Genomic DNA, 27,666 nt, shown 5'->3' on the forward strand with positions numbered 1-27,666 from the left:
GAGGAGCTGATTATCTTGCCTAGATATTTCTCCATCGACTCAGGAAATTTTGCGTCCACGCAAGTTCTCCTTACCGCTAGGACGCTTCCCTCCGAAAGGGAAACACGTGCGAGCACAGAGAGCGGTGTAACACAAATTCAATTATTTTTCGTAGCTTAAAAAAATTTATAAAAGTTTCTCAGTTTGCAGACAATGGATGTTTCTAATAAATACGCTATTTAGCGTATTTTTACCCTTAACACCTCAATGGTAAATTTGCGACTAAACATAGTCTAAAACTAACTTTCTGCAACTTTGTCGCCAGCTGTAGAGGCCGTTTCACCTTACATTCCTCCTAAATTATTTTTCGCTTACAGTAAAACATGCTGGCAATTAGGGGCTATGAAATATAATATTTCGGTAAAAGTTATGTTTCTGCAAAAAATTTCCAATATGCACCAAATTTTGCATATTTAGTGCTGTATAAAAGACTCACGGAAACGTAAAGATCGATAACACCTTTTCTAAGTGAAAAGCCCATCTTCATTCACAGCGAAAATCATCTGCTCGCCTAATTTAAGAGAACATTTTTTGACAGTGCGTTTTAAGACTCATACTTTCGAGCTTTCAAAAAAACTTCGCATGTTCCTAGCAATGTTGAAATTTTTTTTCACAAGAATGTTCTACAGAAAGACTTCTTGCTTTAAATAGATAGTCATGATTTTTTTTTTCAAAGAAATCGCTTATGGTCGAGCCCCAACGTTGGGACAGTTGGCGTGGAATGACCCATACACGTGTCCTTTAGATATGTTTAGGCTGCGCATTTAGGCTTATGAGTTTCTCCTTTGCCTCACTTGCAGCAGGCGCAAAAGTGATTTAAGAGAAAAATACGATCGTGACAGTGACTCACCTATTTATGCATGCAGGCTACTGTGTGGATGCACCGGCTGGGTTAAAGCGCCGTGTAGGAACAACTACGGCGCATTGTTTGTTGGTCATTCAGTATGCCCGTAACGTAATTTTCACATCGTTCTAGACAAAAAGTAGCAGCGAAGATTCAATACAAATTTCTACCAACTGACATGTGCTTGTTATATATGCTACACTGGCTCAGAAGTGGACATATATATTGAATTCTACAGATGAGATTTTAAGGTGCCCATGTACGGGTCTAAATAGCTCGTGGTAGGGCGCATAGTGAAGTTTCTACTACGCTGATGTGAACTAATTCAAGCAAGGCGACATAAAAAATTGGACAGACATGTTCATATATGACCTAAAGGGCAAAGTCAGATGTACTCTAATAAATTCGACATAAATGACTATATATCGTCTTATATTTATTTTGCTGTATACACATCTATTCCCATAAATAGCAATGAATGACCATATCAACTCAATTTTTTATAATAGCCATATCTGTGCATTTTAATATAAGACGATATGCGACATTTCTGTTGGGAAATTTTTGAGATTATTTTTGTGAGAGTTGATTCACCTTCCAAAGAGAGCGCAAGAGGTTTCGCTATAAGCGATGTCAAGGGCTGTGCTAAGTGCGAGTGAACTTCCGGGCAAAAGCATGGGAGATGGTGCCGCGGATGCCTTGAGAGCGCAGTTCTTAGGCCCCCGTTTCAGCGTTGAGCGTCGGCGTGTCTCGGTGTCACTCGGCCTCCGTCGAGCGAACGAGCGCAGCGAAGGATGAAATAGCGAACGCGAAGCGCAGCGGCGCAAGAAAGACGGCGATAGCGAAGAGAGCGCAAGGAAGAAAGCAGAAAGAGAGGCTGCGAGAGGAGCCATCACGGGGAAAGCGGACGAGGACAGTGTGGAAGGTTGCACCATTATCCACGATTTGGTACAGATATCAAGTAATACAGCTACATGTTCCCCGGAAGAAATGTGGCCTACAAATGGGAGAACTGGTCGCACGGGATATTTGCAGGAATAATAGCTGATCTGGGTGTTCAGCGAGGACTGGGTCAAGAAAGTCACACTTTTTAAAATTTTGAGGTGGCAATTTAGGCGTTATGAGGAGCAAGTATTCATGCAGCCACCTGAATATATGTGTCTTCCTTAGACGCTCTAAGCCACGAACTCATGGCGCTTACACAACTGTATTAAAGGTGAATATTTCTTGATAGCTTCAATGTTAAATTCTATTGCATTTATAAACACGCAAAGCACCTCCAATAACGCTATCCACACGTGGATAGTTGTTTTTTCAGGTTACATTTGTTTTATGTTCATGAGGACAACATGCGTCATTATTTTTGCTAGTGTTTCAAATGTATTAAATCACCCACAAAAACAACCTGAGTGCGTCAAAGACTTGCTTTGATATTTCTGGGTTTGGGAATAGAAAGTGCAATAACTGTCACGTGACACAAGTCAATGCTAGGGCAAGGCTTTGACGTAGAAATTTTTGAACTTCTCTTGGCGTTCATACCTTTTCCTGGAAATGTCAAAGCATCATCATGAAATACTTTACAATACACAGAAAACAAGCCATATATCGTGCCCTATAAGCGCATATGTGAGTCGAAAGCCACATCACTTTTTCAGAGAGAAGCTTTAGTACTTTCCATATTACGAATCTGCTATGAAGGTTCCATTTCTTCTGTCTATGACTGTACCTTTCCTCTTAACGTGTACAGACCAGTATAGCATGCAAGGTAAGAAACTATATATCGCCAAAGAAGTATTTGCGATTGATTACCGAGCAGATTTCAATGTGATACCGCTAAAGGAAATGCTTAGCCAACAGGGCCTATGTTAGCAGCGAAAATTATTGAAGTGCACAGCTTTTAATCTAGTTTTCGAGCAAAGCAAGTGCAGAATTATTGGCATACCATTATTCGTGAACAACATGTTCTGCTTTTGGTTAAATCGAACACCGTACTTTTCAGTGGTAAACGTATGCATTCAAGCAGCCATAAACTGGCTCGCGCTAGCGCGCACAAAGCAAAAAATAAAGTATAAACATGCACGTATCTCGGGCAAGCTAACAGTAAGTAACAGTTGCAAGCTAACAGTAAGTAACAGTAAGTAACAGTAACAGTTGCTACGTCGATATAAACAAGGCGCGTTGAGCAGAGCTCATCTGCATATTAGGCCGGACCAGATAGCTCAAGTCAAAAAGAAACTTACGTTTGTTCTTGTATTGGCAACTTTATTGGATATGCTATCAAATTTTGAAACTGTCTGCTTGCAGATTTCGGTTGAAAATAAAGTTCAGACTCTGAAATATTGGCTTGCCAAAGGTCTCAAAGAAAACGGTTAAGCGTTTTGTGGGATGCTTAGTTTAGCCATACCAGCTACATAAACAATGACATTAAATTGTGCTCAAAAATGTTCATTTGGAACTAAAAAGCTTGCTTGAGAAGTGGGGGGGCGAATTATGGCGCGTGTCATCGCCCTTGAAGGAGTGTCATAAAGATAAATCATAGGGTGACGAGGAGCAAGCGCGTTGTGGCCTGCAACGCTGTGGAATAGCTGGCAAATCTGCAGCGATGTTCTCACAAAGTGAATATATTTGCAGTATAGTGGTGGTAAAGGTATTATTCTGCATAGCTTCTGGTAAATCTGGCATAGCTTCTGGTAAATCTTCTGGTAATGCTCGAGCACATAATCACTTCCCACGTGTACAGCCACCTAGAAGCTCACAATTTCTTTTTTTCTAATCAGCATGTTTTTAGGAAGCGATTTTCTTGTAACACGCAATTGTTTGAACTAACGACTGACTTGCACTTTAACATGGACTGCAACCTTCAAACTGACTGTATCTTTCTTGACTTTTCTAAAGCTTTTGACCGCGTGCCCCACTGTCGCCTAATTTCTAAATTATCTGCCCTACGACTTGACTCTTTAACATTATCCTGGATTCGTAATTTTCTTTCTTTTCGAAAACAGTTTACTGTTGTTAACAATTTCTCTTCCCCGTCTTCTTCTGTTAGCTCTGGTGTGCCACAAGGCAGCGTCCTCGGCCCCTTACTCTTCTTCATCTACATTAACGACTTACCCACCCAGATTACTTCCTGCATGCGCCTTTTTGCCGATGACTGCATAATCTACCGTCCTATTCACACGACTGACGATCACTTGAAACTTCAAGCAGATCTTAACCTTATCGCTAACTGGTGTAACAAATAGCTCATGACACTAAACTTTACAAAGTGCGAGCTGATGTGCTTCAGCCGAAAATGTGTAAATTCTAAATATTTGTATCATCTTAATAACACTATGCTTACCCACACTTCATCATATAAGTACCTTGGTGTTGTTCTTACAGATAATCTTTCATGGGCATGCGCGAAAGCATCACGTTCTCTTGGCTATCTACGACGCAACTTGCGAAATTCCCCGCCAAACATTCGAAAACTCGCTTTCCAAACATTCATTTTGCCACAGTTAGAATTCGCCTCCCCAATTTTGTCTCCTCATCAAAATTATCTAATAAATATGACGGAAATGATACAAAATAGAGCAGCCCGGTTCATATCCCGTAACTACAGCATAAACTCAAGCATTACACAAATTAAACTAGACCTACTGTTGCCGCCTTTAGATATCCGCCGCAACATCGCTCTTCTCTGCTTATTCTACAAATATATTTACACTAATAAACGAACCCGGCTACAACTACAAACACCCCACTCTTTTTCACGCAGATTACATAATCAGTTCAGTTTCATGCGCATATACGGTAAAACAAATGCATTTAATTCATCTGCACTACCACGTGCCATTCGTCTCTGGAATGACCTCCCCGATAACATAGCCTCCATTTCTAATCCCGACACGTTCCGCTTTCAGTTACTCATGCTTTTCCCATTTAATACCGTTCACGAGTGACCAATCTAGTGTATGTTATCGTGCATTTTTGCCATGTTGTATATCAATTTCATAAACGGTATTCCTTTGCTCTGTTAACAGTAACAAGTGTTCGTGTGCCTTCAGATATTGCTTTGTATTCCTAGTGCCTTCAATATTGTGTAACACAGTAATCTTTCTATAGCACTGATCCTGTTTGAAATTTGTACTTTTTATACCTTTACTGTTTAATATGCCCCCCTTACTTTATGCCCTGCCATAGGGCCTGTAAGTTTCTTTTGAATAAATAAATAAAAAAATCCCCATGATCAGAAGTCTGCGCTGAATAACCAAATATGAGCCAACTACAACCAAACACAACCAAAAATAACCAAATACAACCAGCCGGTTGTTCGGAAACCGAATCCACATCTTTCAGGCTGCTTACGAAAGAAAAAAAAAACGCGAAATGTACTCGAGCTCTTTAATTCATAATTGTCTGCATAGCTAGTATACTAATCATGCTCTTTAAACATTGACCAACCTTCATTTGTGACATGGCCCCTCTACCTTGAATGTTTTACTCTATTCCTCACCTTGTATTTCGGAGACGCAACTGAAACAAGTATGAAGCGGTAATATAATGCTCTAGCGCTTCCACAAAAAAAAATATTCAACACTATGTTATTCCTTAAGCTTTAAACATTTCCTGCACGTCACCTATCACTGCCAGTCTCACCCCATTTCAAAGTAAAAAGAGTTTGATACTTTGTGTTACAATGAGTTTTGTCAGGACTGGGGTAAGTATTGCCTATAATGGTTTGCTAAGGTTTCCCGCCTACAAGTAATCCTCGCCACTTTCCTTAATGATTTGACAAATGCGATACAGAACTCAGCATGTCTATTACATCATTTATTTTATGCCCACCAAAAGTAAAGGAGGCAACTTTGAACATTCACAGGCCATCCAACAAAGAAGTTACGCGGTTTGTAAATCCCGGTGTAATTCTTTGAGCTGCTTATGAGTTAGTTTTCTACGACATACACGAATAATCTCAATAGGTAAAGCTTTTATCCCAGATAAAATGAAATACCCACCTAGAATACAGTTAGATATTGAATAATGTAAGAGATAAAGTAATCTCATGGAAGATGAAATGACACGCACTTCAAGTCTAAACGCACAAGACATGACACGAGCAATTATTTAGCAAGTTTTCGCAAGGCCCGCTTCAGATTTGGCCACATATATCCGAGAGCATCTCCCAATGTCCGAAAATTATAAACATTGTGGCAGATTGTGCTATGGCATGACATCAAGCGAACAATATACGACCTCGGTATTATCATCATAAGCGATTTTTATCTGCATTGCATATAAAATTATCCACCAGCGAAGCCATCTCCCAGCGATCTCCAATTATACCTGTCTAGCACTGTATTCCAATTAGCGCGTATACAATTTCTTCACTTCATCACACCACATAATTTTCTGCCCTCTTCAACGGCACTTCAATTCCCGTATTACCCATTTCGCAACTCTAATGGTCCAATGGTAATCTAGGGCGCTATAACGTAAAGCTATTCCAAACTTTTCTATTCCAATTCTGCTATCAGCCCTCCACGATTGGTCAAAAACTTTTTTCGACCACCCCCACTTCACCTGTCTGTCACGCGACATCACGAAAACCGCGATACCTCCCCATGTGATATGATGTGTACACACTGATTATGCATCATTTGACAGAAAAAAGAAAAACAGTTATTTCTGATTCGACCCCTTTTCGCCATTAGCGCTCGGCTATTGGTAAAAAGCTTTCGGGCTGCACCCACTTCACCTGCCTGTCACGCGACGTCACAAAACCGCAAGAACTCACCGCGTCAAAGTGACGTGTACGCGATAAAGATGCATTAATATGCCGAACAAAACTGAATTTTCTTCGGAATAGCCGCAGGCTGCCCCGTTCCGAAAGGAACAGAAGATGGCTGCCGCCGATCACTCAGACGCTGGCTATTCTCACCTGCCGGAGAGCGTGGGCGTATTTGTGTATAATAATACTTCTTGCGTGGCCGTGTAACGTTTTCGAGCACTTTCGGCACGTTTACCCCCTCATTCTGCCAACTCTTCTTTGCTGAGGGTCCATTTTAGCGTCATTTTTGTGCTCCCGTTGCATACCGTCGCGATTTTCGACCAGCCACCCCAAGCCAAGGGAAAGCCGACCAATCATAGACGCCGGCACCACCCTCTTCATCCGGTTATCGACTTTCAGTGCGGTGGCTCGGCCCCATCGAATCCCTCTCCACTTGAGCGTTCTCCTCGCCTCTTGTCAGCCAATTAGATACGACAAGCCGCTCAGTGTAGGCAATGTTATTCGTTTTTAAAGCAAACAAAAGTGACCTCCTATGAACGAGGAGAGCGTTTGATTGGTCTGTTCAGACAACCCTGCGGGTGACCGCCCGCTGCTTGCGTTGGTGGATACGCAAATTTGACGTCAGGAGATTGGAATAGAAACATATTGGAATAGTTTTACGTTATAGGGCCCCTACCCTCCGTATTTTATAGCTTAGCTAGCTACACTTTTTTTCTTTTGCAGTCAACTAGGATATCGGCTATCCCCGCGTGCTCACTGATCCGCATCGCTCTTTCATTGCTTCTTGATCTTAAGCATACAATTTTTCGTTGGACTGCTCGTTTAAGCGTTCCTTAACTCTTGTGCTTCTTTGTCAACTTCCAAGTGTCTCTCCGATACGTTAGCGCCAGTAGCATGCGATAAGTGTACACTTTTCTTTTCAATGACGGCAGTAAGCTCCCGGTGAGTATTTGCTGACGCCTTCCGTATGTACTTCATTTTATTATTCTGCGTACTGCTATAGAAAACCCGTATCTCTTGTTAGTGATTGAATGAGATAAACATATTCCTGTACGGACTTTAGACGCTGGCTGCTGATCAATATTTCTTGTTTCCATGCCAACCCATTGACCATTGTCTCTGTTTTCTCCATATTAACCTTGAATAATTTTAAAGCGATGCATGGTATTTTTCTCTTCGATCTTCGCTCGAGCATCACCTCATTCCACAATACACGTTTTTCTCCAGCGCGTATTGCAGGGTATACAAGTTCAAGAACTCATAAAATGACTGAAGCTTCACCTTGAAGGATGTCAGTGGTAACGGCTGTCTACGAGTGTAAACATCAGTTACCTTGTACGCGAGCGTTCACACACTTATAGAATGGTGTTTACTCCTCTTCGGCGCTGCCATATCACAAGATAGCGTATTTGTCATTTCACGTTTTTGCGCGTTTCACCCACCTAATGCATCTGTCTTTAACTAATAATCCCACATAGGCACTTATACAATCGAGCTGCAGAGTTTACCTTGTACTTTGGGTGTACATTTAAGCGGGGAATAAATGTGAACAGAATATCGACTGTCATTTCTGAAATCAACGTAGTGCAGGTCAGCATTGGTGGCATCTTTGGGAAATGGACAGTTGTCAAGCGCGTTACCACTCGATAATGTTTTGTTGCATTGCTGGCTATGTGACTGAGGCGGAGGCGTACAGAAGAGGTAGAAGGGCTGGTTTCTAATTTGAAAATAGTGAGTTAGAAGACTATTCCAGTACACTAACTATCAAAGCTTGCAGTGGCTCCGGATACCGGCAAAACAGATCGAGAGCCAGGGGGGCTTTACTAGTCCAGGTGCAACCATATTGGAAGCCCCATTAAACTTAAACAAAAGACACAGCCTCACCAGAACAAGAATTGGGCTCCCTTGCGCAGTATTCTGCCACTATCGCCCTCGTGACTACAACAATTAGCCCTGGTACTCGGAGCCCAGCAGCTTCTGGTGCCTGACTAAGTGCGCGGTCAGGCCTGCAACAGAGCAGAGAGTGCTAAGAATCCCTCCACACAGACAGGCCACCACTGGGAACTGAACCTGGGAACGTTCAACATACGAATCCTCTATAGTTGGGGTAGCTTAGCTGGACTACTTAAGAGACTATAAGCAAGTGTGGGATAAAATTGGTCTTAGTGATGTCAGAAGAACTCGTCAGGCTTATACAGTGCTAACGACTACGTCATCTGCTATAGAGGACTATCAGATAAGAAGCAATACGGGCTAAGTCTCCTAATCCATAGGACATAGCGGGCAACATTGACTAATGCTACAGCAATAATTCAAGGGTAGAAGTAATCGTAATAAATCTAAATAAGAGGTAGAGAATAAATATGCAGCTTAGGAATACAGAGATGAAGAGGACATAGAGGTAGTGAATGAAACCCTAACTAGGCTGACCTTAGAATCAGCAATCGTAGCGGTAGGTAAAGCACGAAGACAACCAGTCGGTAAACTCTCCCATGTAAGAAAGGACCTAACAAACAAACGACAAAGAATAAAAGTGTCCAAGTCAACACATCAGATAGATTTCGCGGAACTGTCAAATCTGATCAACAAGAAGAAAGTAAGAAATATTCGAAATTATCACGTGAAGTAGAGCAATAAAGCGGCAAAGAATTGATGTGCCATGAAATAAGTGAGACGAAAACTTGGCATAGGAGAAGCCAAGATGTATGAACTGAAAGGTAAGCAGAGTAATATCATCAGCAATTTCGAAGATATAGTAAAAGCAGCAAAATAATTCTATGCTGACCAACACAGTACTTCGACCAGCCACGCTACCTCCATTCAAAGTAGTAGTGGACAGGATACAGGTGCTTCTTCTATAAAAAGCGATGAATTTAGTAGAACCTTGCAAGTCATGAACTGGGGAAATGCGGTAGGAAAAGAGGGCATAACAATCGATTTATTGAAATATGGAGGAGATATCATGTTTGATAAGCGTGCGTCCATTTTATGAAATGTGTCAACATCTCAACGACTCCAGAGAACTCGAAGAATGCCAACGTTTTACTAATTCCCAAAAAGGTAGACGTTACAGAACTGAAAAATTACAGGCCCTTGATCTTATCTGCAGTATTACATAAAATATTCACCAATTTCCAATACAATAAATGCAACGCTTGACTTCAGTGAACAAAGAACACGGGCTGGTTTACGGAAGGCATACTCTACAATTGATCACAACTATATCATTGATCGCGTAACCGAGAAATCTGTAGAGTACAATCAGACCCTCTATGTGGCCTTCATAGATAATGAAAAGACATTTCATTCAGTAGCGATGCCAGCAGTAATAGAGGCCTTACGTAATCAGAGAGTGCAGGAGAAATACAGGAATATCTTAGAAAGTATCTAGAAAGGTTCCAAAGCGCCCTTGACTCCCCTCAAGCAGAAATATCCCCCTGAAGAAAGAGATAAGGCCAGGAGACACAACCTCTCCAATGCTAGCCGGTGCATGCTTGGAAGAAGTATTCAAGTTATTGAACTGTGATGGGTTAGGAGGAGGGATCAACAGCGAATATCTGACTCCTTGGCGTTGCAGACGCCATTGTCCTTTTCAGCAACACTGGGGTGAGTTACAACTAATGATTGAGGACCTTAACAGAAAGAATCTAACAGCAAGGTTCAAGAATAATATCCAGAAGACAAAGATAATGATCAATAGTATGGCAAGCGAACAAGAGTTCAAGTTTGCCAGTCAGCCTCTTGAGACTGTGAAGGAGTACGTTTACCTAGGTAAATACACCCAGGGGACCCTGATCATGAAAAGGAAATTTACCGAAGAATAAATGGGTTGGACTGCTTACGGCAAACGTTTTCAGATTGAGACTTGAAGCTTACAACTACCATTGAAAAGAAAGTTATACCATCAATACATTCTGCCCGTGCTACCATATGGGGCTGACACGGCTTGTCACCCATTCGCCGTCGGCACGAAGTCTTCGACGAGGTATGCAAGCCGGTTGGTCGTTCTGTACTCAAGCACATAGAGCGAAAGAATGATAGTCGGGAGAAAGGCAGAAAAAAATATTTATCGACTGATAATTACGCAAATAATAAATGAAACACAAAAACGCAAGAACACTAATACACATGCACTTAATTTAGATCAATGATGAATAAAAACGAAGTACAATGGATAGTTAACAGTAAATATAGACATGAACGCTACACAAAACACACTTTATGATGGTCAGCTAAACAGAGTTTAGAAAAATTAAATGATGGCACACAGAAACCGGGGCGCTACAGCAAGTCCATAAAGCGTGGAGTCGACGGCAGAGCTTTCCTAAAGAACACTGGTAACCGGATCTCGTTGCGATGGATGCGATTGCTGGGCTGGGTTTTCCGTGAGTCTAGGTCTGCCGTCTTCCCTCGAGCAGCTTGAGCTAACTTGAGGGGAACTACCGTGCCGCTTCATTGCCGACGTTAGTTTGTCGTCTCTTGCTCCAACTAGTGACTCGCTGTTTGGACGTGGATAGGCGGCCCAGGCGATGCTGCATGGCACTAGCTCCTTGACGCTTCTCAGCAGATTGTAGGCTCAGCTTCTAGACTTTAGACTCTAGGCTGCCTAGCTCGGTCAAAACCCTGCGCCTAAATAATGTTTGGTTTCCCTAGTGCCCTGGGTTATAGGATGGCATATATTGGCGATGATCCAATCAAGTTCACCCAACTGTATACTGGATCCTCTCACGGTCTTGGCCATTCCCCTTTTAATTAGGGTCGAGGGAACGGGTGCGTCCCCCCTGGTGATAGAGCTCCCGCACTCGTATTGCACCACACACGCACACCCTTGAGACCGTGCCTAGCCTCCATTGTCCAACGAGCTGGAATCTATATAATGTTTCGCCCGAAAGCCTAAGCATCGATTGTGATAGCAAATTAGTGGAAATGTATACTAAGTAAGAATAGTAACTTTATCAGTCGTACAAACTTGTGAGCATAGGCATACTATCGAAATTAAAAAGCATGGTGTCGCGCACTCACAAGCCAACATGATCTCTCTCGATGACTCGGAAACCTCGCTGTCAAAACGCTGAAGTAAAGAAACGCGGCAGCAGCAGCGGGCGAATTGACCTTTTGCAGTTATTCACCTCAACTCGAAGTAGACCGCGAATACACAGCGTAGCGCGGACTCTGTACCCGTCACAGATGGCTTTCAAGATACAGCGGCCCGTCCTGACCCGCGTGGCCGCCCAGACCGCACAGAGTAACACGCGCCCTCTTCCTTGGCCTCCTCTTAAAGCATTGCGCGCGACGGACGGCGACGCGCTTTCTCTCCCTTTTCCGCCTTCACACGCGCGGGGTTGAGCGCAGTCGCCGGCTCACCCTCGAACACTTTCACTCGCACTTAAAGCATACTGTGCGCCGCGACCATTTTAGGACCCTTGCACTCTATACAAAACCTCCCGGCGACTGCCACACCGTTGCCGACGGCAGAAATGCGCCTAGCGTTCATATGATTGCTATCGCAATGAAATTCTCCCACAATACGATACTCCCTAATGCAGAATGTGAGCGCAGCGCTATACGTGTTGTCGTTCGCGATGTATTGGCAGGTACGCACAAGCTGTCTCCTGCGACACGTTGCAAACGGAGCGAAGTATTGCGCGAATGCCTCGCTATTCTGGAGATCGTGATGCGTGGGGGCGATTCACAGAAGCCCCACCGACAGAGCTCCCAGATGACGCGAGCAACTCGGGCGCCATCTCGTAGCCATCGTCGCCTGCAGTACGCATTTATTCACATGCTTCAGCCATACCCTCCTGCGCTTTCCACTTCATCGTACCGCTGCATCCTCATCTCCGCTTTCCTCCTCGCGTCTTTCATTCTCCGCTGCGCTCCGCGATCGCTTTCACCTTCGCTGCGCTTGTTGACTCGGTTACGCCACTGCCGACCGTCGCGGCAGGAACCTGCGCCTAAGGGCTGTGCTCTAAAAGTCGAAAGGCGAGTACACACACAGCAGGAGCACACGAATTACACCGAACCTTTTGGTAAGTGGGGCTGCTCACTATACTAGCGCGTGCGACGGATGCCAGGAACGCATCATGGTTTCAGAGGCAACATGCGAATACAGAGGTAACACAATTCCAATCCATTCAATCTGCAAAAAGAACTTGCTTCCTCATGGCCGTGCTGACACGGATGCGCGATGGCAAGTTCGTGGTTCTTTTTTTTTGCGTATCCCCATAGGGCTGCTGCCGCCAATGCCGCGTACGCGCGAAAGCGAGCGTCATCTGGTAGTACTACAAGAACCGAGCGGTTTGCCCGGCGGGCGCGTTCCACTGTGGTTGGTTGGACTTTTCGACAAGGGAACAGCTAGACCATAGCTCTCACATTCGCGAAATCCGGCGAGGTCCTGAAAGAAAAGCTTCTTCTTCAATTGAAATCACTTCTTCATTAATTGAAAAAAAAAAGAAAACTTGGGCCAGTCACGCGTGTCGGCCGAGGACCAAGCAAGCGCACAGCCGGCTTGGTTGTTCAGCGGCCCTGCCGTTACGCTTCATTTCATTCAGCCCATTTGAAGTTGATGAAGAGGGCCATAACTAATATGTGTTTCGAAAACGCCCTTAACAAATCATGGCCAAACATAATTTGTTTACAATTAAAACATAATAAAGAGTTTGTGAGATTATTAATAGAAACTGAGCAAATCTCCTCGGTCGCTTACCAATGTATCAGAAAACCATATCTCTCATTGTCTATGATTATTTGCGCATGTCATAAAAGCTCACTGCATTTGAAATGATTTATTTAGGTTTTTCTTCGTGTTTTTCTCGATGTACCGGTTTTAGATCGTTTTCGAGCCCTTCATGTACGTACCTTCAAGGTTGCTATCACTGTGCAGGTGGTTTTCTGGGTGCAGAAGTACGACCGATCCGGGAAATAAGTTTTGTTGTTGATAGTTAGCGCTTGTCTTTGTTTCTTCTTGTGTGCGTGTTTTGCTGCGCTACCCTGATACTATTCCATAAGATAGTAAAGTTGTAAATACGAAGTGCACTTAGGTTAGAAACATATTATAAAAAAACACTTCGATTCCTCAATGTTAGCTTCAGTTGCTCGAAATCTTTTATTATCCAAGATGGATACTACTTCAGCAGGAAGATGGTGTTATTCCGCGTATGAATGAAGCAAAAATGACTGCAAGAAAGTTTTAGTTTCACATGAATCGAGGCCAAACTTACAACGGTGGTCAATTCAAGGTGATACGTATTGTGGCTGAAAAATGAGTTCGTTGGGGATTGTCGAATGACCGTTTAATAGAAAGAAACGAGAAGAAAGGGGGTTAACCGAGGGGCCCGATTTTTATTAGTCATATCATAAGAAGCCAACAAACATTGACACCAAGGACAACATAGGGGAAATTACTTGTGCTTAATAAATGAAATGATGATAAATTAATGGAAATTAAAGTGGATGAAAAAACAACTTGCCGCAGGTGGGAACCGAACCCACAACCTTCGCATTTCGCGTGCGATGCTCTACCAATTGAGCTACCGCGGCGCTGTTTCCCCATCCACTTTCTTGGGTATTTATGTGTCCTAGTAGAACCCTGGGAGTGTTAGCCAGCGCCACCACTCACTGACCTTGGCGACAGACGTGGAACGTCTTTTTTGCCGCAAGCGTCATGAGACCGTGATCTTCTTGGGTGAAGGCAACTGGTCAATAAACCCACATATGCTACCTGAAGGCATCAATGTTGCCGGATTCGAGACCCTCGTTATGTAATTAACGAGAAGAAAGGGGGTTAACCGAGGGGCCCGATTTTTATTAGTCATATCATAAGAAGCCAACAAACATTGACACCAAGGACAACATAGGGGAAATTACTTGTGCTTAATAAATGAAATGAAGAAATGATAAATTAATGGAAATTAAAGTGGATGAAAAAACAACTTGCCGCAGGTGGGAACCGAACCCACAACCTTCCCATTTCGAATGCGAATGTTGCGAAGGTTGCGAAGGTTGTGGGTTCGGTTCCCACCTGCGGCAAGTTTTTTCATCCACTTTAATTTCCATTAATTTATCATTTCTTCATTTCATTTATTAAGCACAAGTAATTTCCCCTATGTTGTCCTTGGTGTCAATGTTTGTTGGCTTCTTATGATATGACTAATAAAAATCGGGCCCCTCGGTTAACCCCCTTTCTTCTCGTTAATTACATAACGAGGGTCTCGAATCCGGCAACATTGATGCCTTCAGGTAGCATATGTGGGTTTATTGACCAGTTGCCTTCACCCAAGAAGATCACGGTCTCGTGACGCCTGCGGCAAAAAAGACGTTCCACGTCTGTCGCCAAGGTCAGTGAGTGGTGGCGCTGGCTAACACTCCCAGGGTTCTACTAGGACACATAAATACCCAAGAAAGTGGATGGGGAAACAGCGCCGCGGTAGCTCAATTGGTAGAGCATCGCACGCGAAATGCGAAGGTTGTGGGTTCGGTTCTCACCTGCGGCAAGTTGTTTTTTCATCCACTTTAATTTCCATTAATTTATCATTTCTTCATTTCATTTATTAAGCACAAGTAATTTCCCCTATGTTGTCCTTGGTGTCAATGTTTGTTGGCTTCTTATGATATGACGTTTAATAGAAAGAGTAACTTAGCGCGATAAAAACCACAGAGAAAAGAAAGATGGACAAGGACAAGCGCTTGTCTTTGTCAATCTTTCTTGTTTCTGTGGTTTTTATAGCGCTAGGTTACTACTCACTTATAGAAAACCAACTACCCCAACAATCAACTCTTTTAGAATGATCGTCTTGCTTGTAAAAATAATAATTTACCTGCGATTTTATGCCAAGAACTTCCGTAAATACAAGGTTGGTTTTCTTGAGAGACATACTTTCTGTTCTATTGTACATGCACAAAATGAAACGAAGGTAAAGATTTCGTATGAGTTCTACTGAAGTAAATAGTTTTTTTTAATTACAGTATCTCAAACAGCGCGGGCACATTCAAGTTTCGGAAGTATAAGCGTAGCATTTATTATACAGTCACTTAAATGATGAGCAGTTTTTAGCGCACTCAATAAGATGCATCAGTTGACCATGAGATTGTGCCCCTTAAAGAAGCGCAGGATTTGTTGTACCGTGAAGAACACCACCCTGTATGTGGACTCAGTACCAGATGTCGTATGCATCGTTTCCATGTCTTGCGAGGTTTTCTATGTAAGCCAAATGGGTAGATGTCTGAATGACCGTCAGCGCGAGAACGCGAAAAATGTATGCAGTGGCCAGGACATTCAGTGCATTCTGGCGCGTGTGGTATTTCCACACACTGCGAGCACTATAAGATAGCGAATTTATGAACAAAAAGGCGCAATTACGAAGCGACAGGAACGGCTAGGGAGCCGTTTGCTTCTGCTAGCAAGTAGTTGGTGGCTCTCGCTTATAAAGCAATCCTATTCTATGATGAGGAACTATGCGCACGAGGCGAAACTGATTGAACAAGGTTTTCTAGGCGATGTTTTTTTCCACTTGAACTGCTGTACGTAAGCTTTTGTACGCATATATAGATATTGCGTACGTGCAAATAAATTGTTAATTGTAAGTCAGCGGTGTTGCCATCTCGTTTTCGTCCCCGTGTCATTGGTCATGTTAAGTTTGCCTTGTTATTTTTTTTAAATACCTGTATCTTCCTCACTGCGAATAAGGTACTTTCATGCCCTATGTTGCTGCAATACTCTAAGATACATAATCAAGATTACCAGGGATCGGAGGTACCTAAATAATAACACTAATTCAAAGTTATTGTTTCATAATTTTTCAGGCACGGTAAGCCAGGGGTGCTCGGAAAAGGGTCGCATAGTTGGAAGATGCAGGGCTTCTTTTCCAAGGTGGTATTTCGACGTCAAAAATCAGACGTGCTACCCTTTCACTTATGGAGGATGCAATGGGACCAAAAATAATTTTGAATCCTGTCGAAAATGCATGCAAAGCTGTTGCCGTAAGTAAAACGTTACATATAACGCTTCCTGGCAAGTAGCCGTAAAGAACAATTGATAAAAAATGTCAGTGTCAACCGAGATGTCGACGCTAAAGATTACGAAGTCCACGTAGTAGATGGTCGCTCAAAACCATTCGACGAATAAAGGTTGATCGGGCCACAGTCGGGCTGCAGACGTGCTTGTTCACCCACTGCATGCTTGAGTGCAGCACGATAGATGTCGCGCAAGCGCCCCTTTACGTGGTGCCCAAATAACCAAGCAAGCTTTAGTATGAAAAAAGATTATTTATACCGAGGTCATTTGAGACGCTCTACAACTTTCTGATTCACATGTTAAAGATTCAACAAATGAATAAATAGGTGACAATATAAGAATAATTATTTAATGAATATTTAGTGATGACAAAAATATTGGCTGTAAGTGCACATGACTACTGTTGATATGAACTTGGTACGATTTCTTTAGAGCTCTTGTTTCTATCTTCATAATCTTGGTCCACATAAGCTACGTATACGTAGCCTATAAATAGCGTATACATAACGTATACATAGGGGAGACGAGAGAACCATCAACGTCGCTGTTCGAGCTATACATCCTGTATGCTCAAACTCTGGAATTTCTGTTTATGGAAGTCAAGCACAAGCACAACATCCATTTGAGGAATATAATCAAATCACACAACATTATTCTGTTAATTAATGTCATGACAGCTGAAGGTGTCTAAGCTTCTTGTCTGCCAAAAGGGGTACTGACACAAGCATCCTTTAAACGTATACTTTTAGAGCGCAGCTCTTAAGCCCACTTTCCAGTCCGACGCAGCGTGCGCGTCAGCCAGTGTCGGCGGAGGTTGGCGACGCCAGGTTCGTTGCGTTACAGTGGCTTGAAAACCGACCCCTCTATAGTCCACCGCGTGCGCCGCGCCTCCTAGACACATTTTATACGAAACTGGGGCTTCAGGATGGCAAGAAACGGCGAGCTCGCTGCAATGTACAGGGGAACGCGCTGCTTGCGGCAGACGCGGACGCGGTGCATTTTAGGTGACGAGGTCGGCGTGGAATGCACCATGCCGCATTTCGCACCGGCTGCAGCAGGGGCACGCCGACGGACGCCGGATATGTCGGCCGCGCCTCGCGTCAGACTAAAGAGCGCTGCGCTTTTGCTGGCGTGGCGTCGCCGTGCCGAGCGTGCACGCACGTCAACGCTACGTCGGAGTATAAAGGGGCCTTTAGTTCGCCCGTTCCTGCGGCGAGTGTCGGCTGCGTAGGCAGCGTAACAGAGCGAACGAGCACAGCCAAAGATGAAATAGCGAACGCGGAGCGGGAGAGAAAGGACGCGAGCCGCGAACGGCGGAGACCAATGAGAGTGGTCCTCAGTGACGTGCGCGCAAGAAACTGGTGTCACCCCGCAGGGGCGTCTGCGTCAGCAGGCGTTTGGTGTCTAGTGACACCACGTACCCGATCACACGAAGTTGGCCCCTCCCGCCTTCTCCTTTCCTCTCTCTTCATCTTTTTCTCCCCACACCTCTTTCCCGGTGCAGTGCTGTTGAAGTGTCCTCCTGTGAGAGACAGTTATGGCACTGCACTTATCTCTTCCATTCTCTTTAAAATCACTTCACACACACTATACGTGAAGGAGAATAAGTCCGTGTGAGGAGCGCACAGCCGCGCCTGTTGCTCTGCTCCAGCGCGGCTGCCTTCCGGGACAAGTGCCGCGTGTGATTTCTGTACCCGAGGCAGACCAGATCTAAGCATTTCTATTGTCGAAGAACATAGTGACGTGTAGATCGTTGGAGTGATTTTGGTGTCCAGCAGTGTAGCTTTGTCAAACACATTCGGGATCGAATTCAAATGGCCTCTTGTATCGAGATTTTACTTCCTTAATATGTTTGTCATAGCCACAGAAGGTTGGACAAAAAGTAGTGACCCTAGGTGCATGGCAACTTGCTCATCGACTGTAGCAATTTCAAGTCACATGTAAATTGGTAGCGAAGCGTCAAGAGCAGCTCACGTGTCAAGAAAGTGGTCGTGTGTGGTAACCGCTGCTTTCTGTGTATCGTGGGGAGAACTTCTGCGAAAAATTTAAAACATAAACAAGTAAAGAGGATATCACAGCCTCACACACGAAAATTGAAGTGACGTCGAGATCTTATGCTATTTGGCAGGAACGTTTTGATTTCTTAAGCGTCCTACATTTTGGCTGTTACGTCACAAGTTAGTTTACTTCTGAGGCTGAGGCGAACTTGCCACTCGCGCCAGCCAAAGTGCCAGCATGTCATTAAACTATAGTAGTGGTGTATGTCGTAATAGGAACATAGGCTGTTATTGATGGCAATTCCTCTTTTAGGTTCCTTAGGAACGCAAGTGAACAGGATGGAAAAAAGTGATAGTGCCAGAGTGGTCGCAAATGCAAATTCAGTTTTTCTTTAGTCTGGAATAATGAAACCAATATACATTAGCAAACAAAAAAATATGTTACAGTAGATGAAATGCACTATGACCAGCTCACAGCCGTAATAAATAGCTGCATACGCGAAACCTTTTCACCAATCATTCGCAATCTCATGCGACAACATGTATCCATATCCAACAGTTAGAATCATCGTACAAGATTACCATTTATAAAGTATTCAACTTACTAGTTTTCCTGCTCGTAGGATATTCTGACCTCGTGTCACGCAGAGAGAAAGAACATAACGCGACGTTTCTATTTCATAACGCAAAGTTTCTACGCATTTATCGTCACGACTAGACGGAGCGTTTAGGATGCCGCAGCGTGATAGCAAAAAAGGCTGCACTCACGCCTTTCGCCATAAGATGGCACGCGCTAGGCTACGCGAAATTTGAAGTGAAGCGCGCACGACACTTCGCACAAATATGGAAGTAAAAGAAACTCGGAAGAAATCACCGCGTTCAAGTGAGCAGCGCCATTCCATGCTACATAACAGCTTGCTCGCACAGGCCAGCTATTTCTTCCGCCAGAATAACTGGCTGGTAGGGGTCACCAGGAACGTACCAATAAATTGTAAAAGAGAAAAATATAATCATTATTTGTTTTAGGACAGGAAAAATACGGAATATTTCGGGTTGCAGAATGGGTGCCAGGAGAGGGACGCGCAGTCGAGGGTGGCAGAAAACTAAGTGGGGTGAAGAAATTATGAAATTTGCAGGTGCAAGTTGAAATCAGTTGGCGCAGGACAAGGGTAAATGGAGATCACTGGAGGAGGCCTTTTTCCTGCAGTGGACATAAAAATAGGCTGTTGCTGATGATAATGAGGATGATAATTTGGTCGTATGACGGTGTTCCAATTAAAAACTTTTGACCATTTCTTTCATGGGTTTTTTTAGTTTCAGTGTTTATCCCCCTCATCTAGTCGCGTTTTAATCGCGCACAACTAACTGATATCTCTGACAACAGGTTTTGGCAAGCATTTCGTTCCAAGCTTCCAGACCTAATCATGTGAACCTTAGTGATCCTACACAGTGGCGGCCCGGCATAGTCGTGCGTTTACACCGAATCTGTCTTGTCGTCTGGCCATGAATAGCGATCACCGATATTGTTTGCACTTGGCTCCGAAGGGTGTAATTCCCGGAGCAATAAAAACCTGGAGCTGTCAATACATTGAGTGATGGTAGACCGGGTAGAGTAAAGCTAGGCCTTAAGAAGACGGCAATATCACCAAATTGATGCTGGAACGAACAGATGGCTTGTGCGATATAAGACAAACATCTACGCGAACTGACCAATGTCGTAGGGAGTCGTCCGCCTACATTGTGGCAAGTCTGAAATGAGTAAGGGCAGTAGTGCTCTGCAGCACGGAAGTCTTTGTGCTCCAGGGAGGAAAATTCGGGGCAAAAAAGAGCGCTCGCCATTTCTTGCTGACGAGAACATTGTGCGTATACAAATATATATATATATATATATATATATATATATATATATATATATATATATATATATATATATATATAGAGAGAGAGAGAGAGAGAGAGAGAGATGAAGACAAAACAGCTCTATACCAGAGTGCTCAATGAACGGGAGTACCAAAGTGGTCGTTTCATCTGCGCAACTATTGCAAAGGTAGACGTTCTCAAGGCTTTAGCTCGACCTGCTTTTGTAACCACATTCTCCTATCATACTTAAACTTCATGTACGCTTGTGCTTCATAGTCTAGTTTTTTATAATCCCACATTTCCTACTTCTCTCGAAAAATTTTACCACGAATCATAGAGACTGCCTTTCACTTAGTCTTTCTTGACGCGCGTTTCGTATTTCATAACATGTCGGCACTTTATGGAAAGTCTGACACGAAAATGTTGTAAATACGTGTTCCCTTTGAGCAGACATGCTGTAGTAACATTTCTAGGTAACTTATTATTATCGACCAACAAAAAGAAGTTTGTATTGCTACACTTCTGCGTTTTTTTTTTTTTCTGACGCTTCCTTGCTGCCACGAAGAGTATAAAGTTAAGTTGTTTAGGCGGAGAAAAAAGCATTGCTTTCTGCGGCACGACTAGCCTTACAGAAGTTTGCGGTAAGCCCTCTGTGAAACACCATTTCCTCAGGAGCTGATGAAAGGGCAGCTTCACCTACACAAGTCTGGTGTCATAGAATTTCCCATAGTTGAAGTGTACCGCTAAATTTCGATTTGTGCTTTGGCGGAAAATAAATAATTGACTTGAATGTATGAACTGCCTAATGAATAGTGCTTAGCATTATTTTTTTTCACTCGGGCAAAATGGTTTACAAAAGATACTTATAATGGTGGCTCATACAGTGTTCTATGTCACCATCAACGCGATTCTTACCTGAAACAATTAACACTCTATTTGTTCCGTTTTCTTACAGAGCAAGGAAACATTAGTAAAGCATGTAATGGAAAATGACCTTCTCAGAAATGGGCGAGAAACAGCACATGACATGAAACATGGATAGAATTAGGTTCGTGAAGAATTGTCCGTATTTGAATCTTTCTTCTTATCAGTATTGCTATTAAACTAAATAGCAGAGCGAGTGCTCGTAGCCATTCTTTCGCGGAATACAAACATTTTGGCAGCTTGATTTATGTAACGCTTATTGTGTTTTATCATGAAGAAAGCCGATAGCGACGCTAGTTAGTAGCTTCGTTGATGACAAAATTCCCATATATCTGGTGGTCCCGCGACGCTGGAGATCAGTTGCATGCTATTTCACCTATTTCTGAAGCGTTTCTTTTTTTCTCAGACAGAAAGCAACAGACGATGTTTGACTTATTGGAAAACATATTGTCGTTTTTGAGATTTGTTCAGCGCTTCCTAATTTCCAGTAAGCCTCTAGACAAACACTAAGGTCAGTTATATATTTGATTTACCTAATTAAGTATCCAGAACAAGAAAATTACTGGGGATCTTTTAATAAAACTCTAAAAAGCACCCCTCATTTTAGGCCTCGTGCGTGATAGCTGCGAAGCGTGGTATATGCCTTTCTCTCTGAAACTATGAAGCATTTATGTTTGATTGATAGATGAAATGCCCAAATGAAATTTAAACTAAAGGCCACTGCATGTTTACGTGAGCAGTGAGCCACACATTTCCATGATGTGAGTGAACTTTCTCTAATCTCTAAGTACAGTAGTCGTTCAAACCTCACATTCAGTTGCTTGCACTACAGAACCTAAAACATACTTAGAACAAATAAAATGTAGGACAACCTTAAACAATACTTCATTACGACAAGCAACTTGAAATAAACGCTACATAACAAAAATCTTCACCATGACAATAAAAAAAAATTCAACATAGGATGTCGCATATCTAAAAAAAAAATATTTCGCATAAGTTAGAGTCGTAGAAATGACTAAAATTCGGAATAAAGTACGTCTATTCGACGCAGCCTACCTTCCAATGTAGAATAAGAAACTGAATATTTCTATAGAGCCTAAATAAAGCGACGTATCTAGATTCCATCGAATCCAATGAGGATGAAACGCTTACTTACGTTGCTTTTTTGACACATCTATTGCCGCGAACAAGCCGACGTCAGGTACTGACATAATGATACAGAAGTTACCACGTGCATATAGTTGAGTGCTCTTTTCCTAAATTGGCGAACCGTGACAGAACATCTCGAGGACATTATATTAAATCAATCCAAAGGCCTTGAAATAGACCAATTGCTAGATTGGCTTGTTCGGCATGTTTGCACAGTGCAAAAGGCGAGCACAGAAGAATGTATCCAACGCAGGTGCTGACTTCACCCAAACTTTATTTGGAAAACCGGCAAAACTGTATGCTTTACACATGATCAAAAAGTAATAAAAACTTTTGCATGATATCACATATCTCATGAACGCATTTCCCTTCAGAGCGAGATATTTGATATTTGTATTTGGTGAGAGCCATAGACGACATGGTGATGCAAAGGCCTACTTTTGTGATTGTGTTGTCATACCGTCGTCTTTATGGTATTGGGGTATTTTTATTATCGTCATTCATAATTTGCCATCCGGCTCTCATCAGGCCTTACTCGTACCGAGGCATCGTCACACATTCGTCTTTACAGCATTGTTGTCATGTTGTGGTCATGCTGTCGTTTTTCCGTGATCATTCATTTTTAAACGTCGTGCTTTTGTCGTCAATCCGTTGTCGTCATACCGCCTTCGTTATTTCTTCCTCGTCATTTAGCTTAAAAAGCGGAGCTGTTTAAGCATTTAGTTCCACCGTCGAGCGTTACCAGAAAACTCCGAGAGCACCTAGCCACGTAACCTCCTCGCACCACGCGTGTAGGGCGAAGTCGTGACGTCACAGGCGAGTAAAAGCTCCGAACAGCCGGCGCGTCGGCACACCTCTCACCTCCTCTATTCCGTGCGATCATGCTGCTGCCATCAGAAGACCGAAGAAAGTCCCGACGGCCGGAAAAGATGCGGCTTACCTGGAAGAGCGCCGTACTGCCAGGCCGTAAACGATGCGTCGCCGCCGAGCTGATCCGGAACACCGCCTTGAAGCTACCGCTGATAAGAGGCAACGCCAAGTCGAGGATTACGAGTTTCAGTCCAGGGAACGCGAGAGTCGGCGCCTGAATGCTCGACGCCACCGGGAATGCGATCCCGGCCTGCGCGGCTCGAAAACTACGAGCGTCAAGCCCACCGTGACATCAGGGGTGCGAACAGCCGATTCCAACGCGAATCGGTTTTAGCTGGAATGACGACCGTGCTACGACCACGAAGGCATCCCCGCCACAAACCTCGCATAGGCTCGCAAAACCTAGAACCAACTTAGCCAAACCAACCATAAGCTCGCAAAACCTAGAACCAACTTAGCCAAACCAACCATAAGCTCGCAAAACCTAGGAGCGACTTAGCCAAGCCTATTAACAACCTAGCAGTACTTCGCGAATCCTACAAACAACTTAGGCAAGCCACGTAAAAGGTAGGTGATCACAAGCTCCGCTGCTGACTCCAGCCTTGCACCACTAGTGTAAGCTGTGCATTTTTTCAGTGAACGTTTCGCGACGGGCTATTTCTTCTGTGTGCGGACATGAAGCTCAACCGCGGTTCCATGACAAAAGCCGACGCTGAGCACCTTGACGAAATCGCACAGGTACTCGCACAGCTACAGGAAGACCAGGCGACCGTTTTGACAAACTTAACAGCCATTGAAATGAAGCAAATACAATTCGAAAAGAAAATTGACAGCGTGTTTGCGAAGACTACTATGATTGACAATCGTTTTCCACAAGTCCAGGAATTAGAGCGGAAGCTTGAGGATAGTTTGGACGATCTAGAAAACAGGAGCCGGAGACTAAGTCTGGTCTTTCTTGGCCTCCGTGACAACGAGCCAAAGGAAACATAGCAAACATCTGCAGAACTAGTCAAAAGCGGCTCCAAAGACAATCTAAAGCTCGATAACATACTTATCGAAAGGGCACATCGGGTTGGAACATACCGGGAGGGGAAAAAACTGGCCGATTGTAGCGAAATTTTTGAGCTGAAAAGCACTAGACAGTATGCTACAGAACTCGCGCAAATTTATAGGCATGGGTCTCATTGTGTTTCGGAAGACTTCAGTCACGCTGTCCGGGAAAAAAACGGCGTCTTCTCAGGAATTACACAAAAGAAAGACGGCAAAGCAAGGAATCTCATCTACGCCTAAAATAAAGTAAGGCAGTTATAAACGGCGACACATGGGAATCTAATACGCGACATCCTGATCTACTGGGAGCTTATTTTATCAGTGATCTCTGACACAGTTTTTCTGGGCGAAGATTTCAACTTCTCATACATAACCCAGACTACTCACGGCCCACTTACTAACAAATTGCGAAGCAATACAATTTTTTGCGAACTAGTTATGTTAAAGAATTTAATTCAATATGTACTTGTTCCTACTAGACAACAGGATACATTAGATCTTGTCCTTTGTAACGACCCCAATATTGCGACCAGTCTCAACGCCACCTAGCCTCAGTGACCACGCCGCAATCATGACAAACTTAACTTGCGGTGGTTCTAATGCAGGTGGAACTACCACACAAGTATTCCTATAGGAATAAGGCAATTTGGACGCCATCGAGGCAGAATTAGTATCACACTTACCAACCTCCCGGCGTCTGTTAGACGGTAGAGATGCAGAGCATTTATGGTTCACCCTTTGGAACAAAATATTAGGACTACATGAGAAGCATATTCCTGTAAAACTTCTGTGGCAAAATAAACAAAATAAACTGTGTTTTATTCTTGAAGTTTGAAGAATGATCCGGAATGTTAGAAGAGCGTACAAGAACGCTGCAATAATAACGCTTCACTGAACCGCCTACCCCCAAAGACTGCCAACTGGACGATGAAATTAGGAGTCAAGAAATCGGAGAAATTATGTTCCTCCCGATTAAACACAGACCTAAAGAACCCTAGCTTTTTGTACATATATAAAAACAAGTAGAATTGAGGGAACTTCAGTTCCCACCCTAAAATTGAACGCCACTACTAAAACGACAGAGTCTGGAAAGGTTGAATTGTTTATTGTATACTTTAAATTGGTGTTTTCACGATGAACCAGTGACTGAAGCGACCACATAACTTTCTCTTAACTATGCCTCTGACCCTTGCATGCCTGAAATAAACATCGATGCATATGGTATCAGCTGTCTTCTGCGGGAATCGGACAACTCTAAATCTATGGGTCCAGATAGAATTCTAACCTATATTCTTAAGTAATGTCACGGCATTATTACACAATATCTCTGTATATTTCAAATCTCGTACTTGACTGCATTGGTTTCACAGGAGTGGAAAATTGCGGCTGCTATTCCGATGTTCAAAATCGGGAGACAAGAAACTGGTGGAAAATTACAGACCTACATCTTTAGCTTCAGAATTTGCAAGGTTTTTCAGCACATATTGTATAGTCAATTATTTAGGTACCTTGAATCTATTAACGTTTTTTAAGATTCCCAGCAAGGTTCACGTAACGGTTACTCCTGCAGCACCCAATTAGTTGAATTGCAACACTTTATAGGCAACTCCTTTGATAAGAATAAACATGTAGGTGTACTATTCCTCGATTTTAAAGTAAGCGTTTGACACAGTATCTCATCCCTTGCTGAATATTAAGCTAACATCTTTGAACATAGATAATAAAACCAGGAACTGGATTGGTAAGTATCTAAATGTTCATAAACAGCACGTGGTTCTTAATGGATGTAGTTCATCACACATAACCGTATCTTCAAGAGCGGCCCAGGGCAGAGTTTTGGGGCCACTGTTATTCTGAGGCAGTCGCTCCGTGCACCAGTTGTCATACCAATGTCGATATTCCGTCGTGGTCGTGCAATTATCATTAATCCAGCTTCGTTATATGGTTGTCATCATCCTCTTGTCGTCACGCCATAGCCCTGGTACGCTCGCCATCATCGCATTGTACTTGTCGCGCTGTCATGGTCATACAGTCATCTTTTCACAAACGGCATTTCTTTGTCTTCTTGCCATCCGTATTATATCACATTTGTTGTAATGGATGATGGCAATATAGGATGGCTAAAGAAAACTGCTGATCACGAAACACCGGGTCAGTAACCAAGAGTAACTTCGACCTTCACTTCCGTTGATCTTCCCTTAATGTGCCTGGAATAATTATTTGTGGGCGTAGGACTAGATGCAGCTTACCGTGCTACTTCGCATTAATATTTTTCTTTGTTCCTGGTGCAATATTTGATGACAGGATACAGGAAAATAGCAGTGTCGTTGAGTCCTCGAAAATGTCAGTGCTGAATCTACTATCATAATGCGCCAGATTCTGATTAGCCTCCACCTATGGGTTCTATTATTATCTCTACAGCCCGGCAGAACAAGTGCGGCAGGAGCAAGGGCTTTTCATGTTGCGCTTCACTCATTTTTCACTTGAAAAAGGCGGCACGCACGAAGGTATATTTCTCGAAATATTATGAAATATGATTGGCAAGAGCTCAGAATCTGTGAAACTAGCTTTTCCGAAGTTGGATAATAACTAATGATTAATTTTTTTTTGTCTTGCGTGAAGCAATGACAACTACTGCGTCGTCTCCTCCAAAAGGCCAATATCAAGAAACTGCACCGCAGATGCTCCACCACACTTGTGCTTCCACAGAACTTTCTGGGTTATTCTAGTTTTCATTTTGCAAAATCTGGCGCCGTGTGCCTGCAGTGTGATGCTTGAAACGTATAAGTACTTTTGCACGATAAGAGCACTCATCCTTCTCAACAGAGAGCTGATGTGTACAGCGGCTTTCAGTATCAAACCGTATTGATTTCACTGCTTCTTTTACATGTGTTAGCATCTAGCGAAACTCATTCAAATGGTGCAGGCCTTACCAACAACAGCCTATAGAAAAGCTGCATGATATCTGCGGGATATATGTAAAATCTTTTACCTAATATTCAACTCCCTGGAAGATAACAGCAGCGCACAACCATCGTGAGCGTTTAGACACATGTGCATGGACTCTCTATGCATTTAATTCGCACCTAGTTATTGTATAATAAACATATTTTTTTAGAAATGCGCGCAGACATCGCTGCATCGT

Source organism: Dermacentor andersoni, chromosome 7 (assembly GCF_023375885.2).
Source record: "Dermacentor andersoni chromosome 7, qqDerAnde1_hic_scaffold, whole genome shotgun sequence".
Classification (NCBI taxonomy): Eukaryota; Metazoa; Arthropoda; class Arachnida; order Ixodida; family Ixodidae; genus Dermacentor; species Dermacentor andersoni.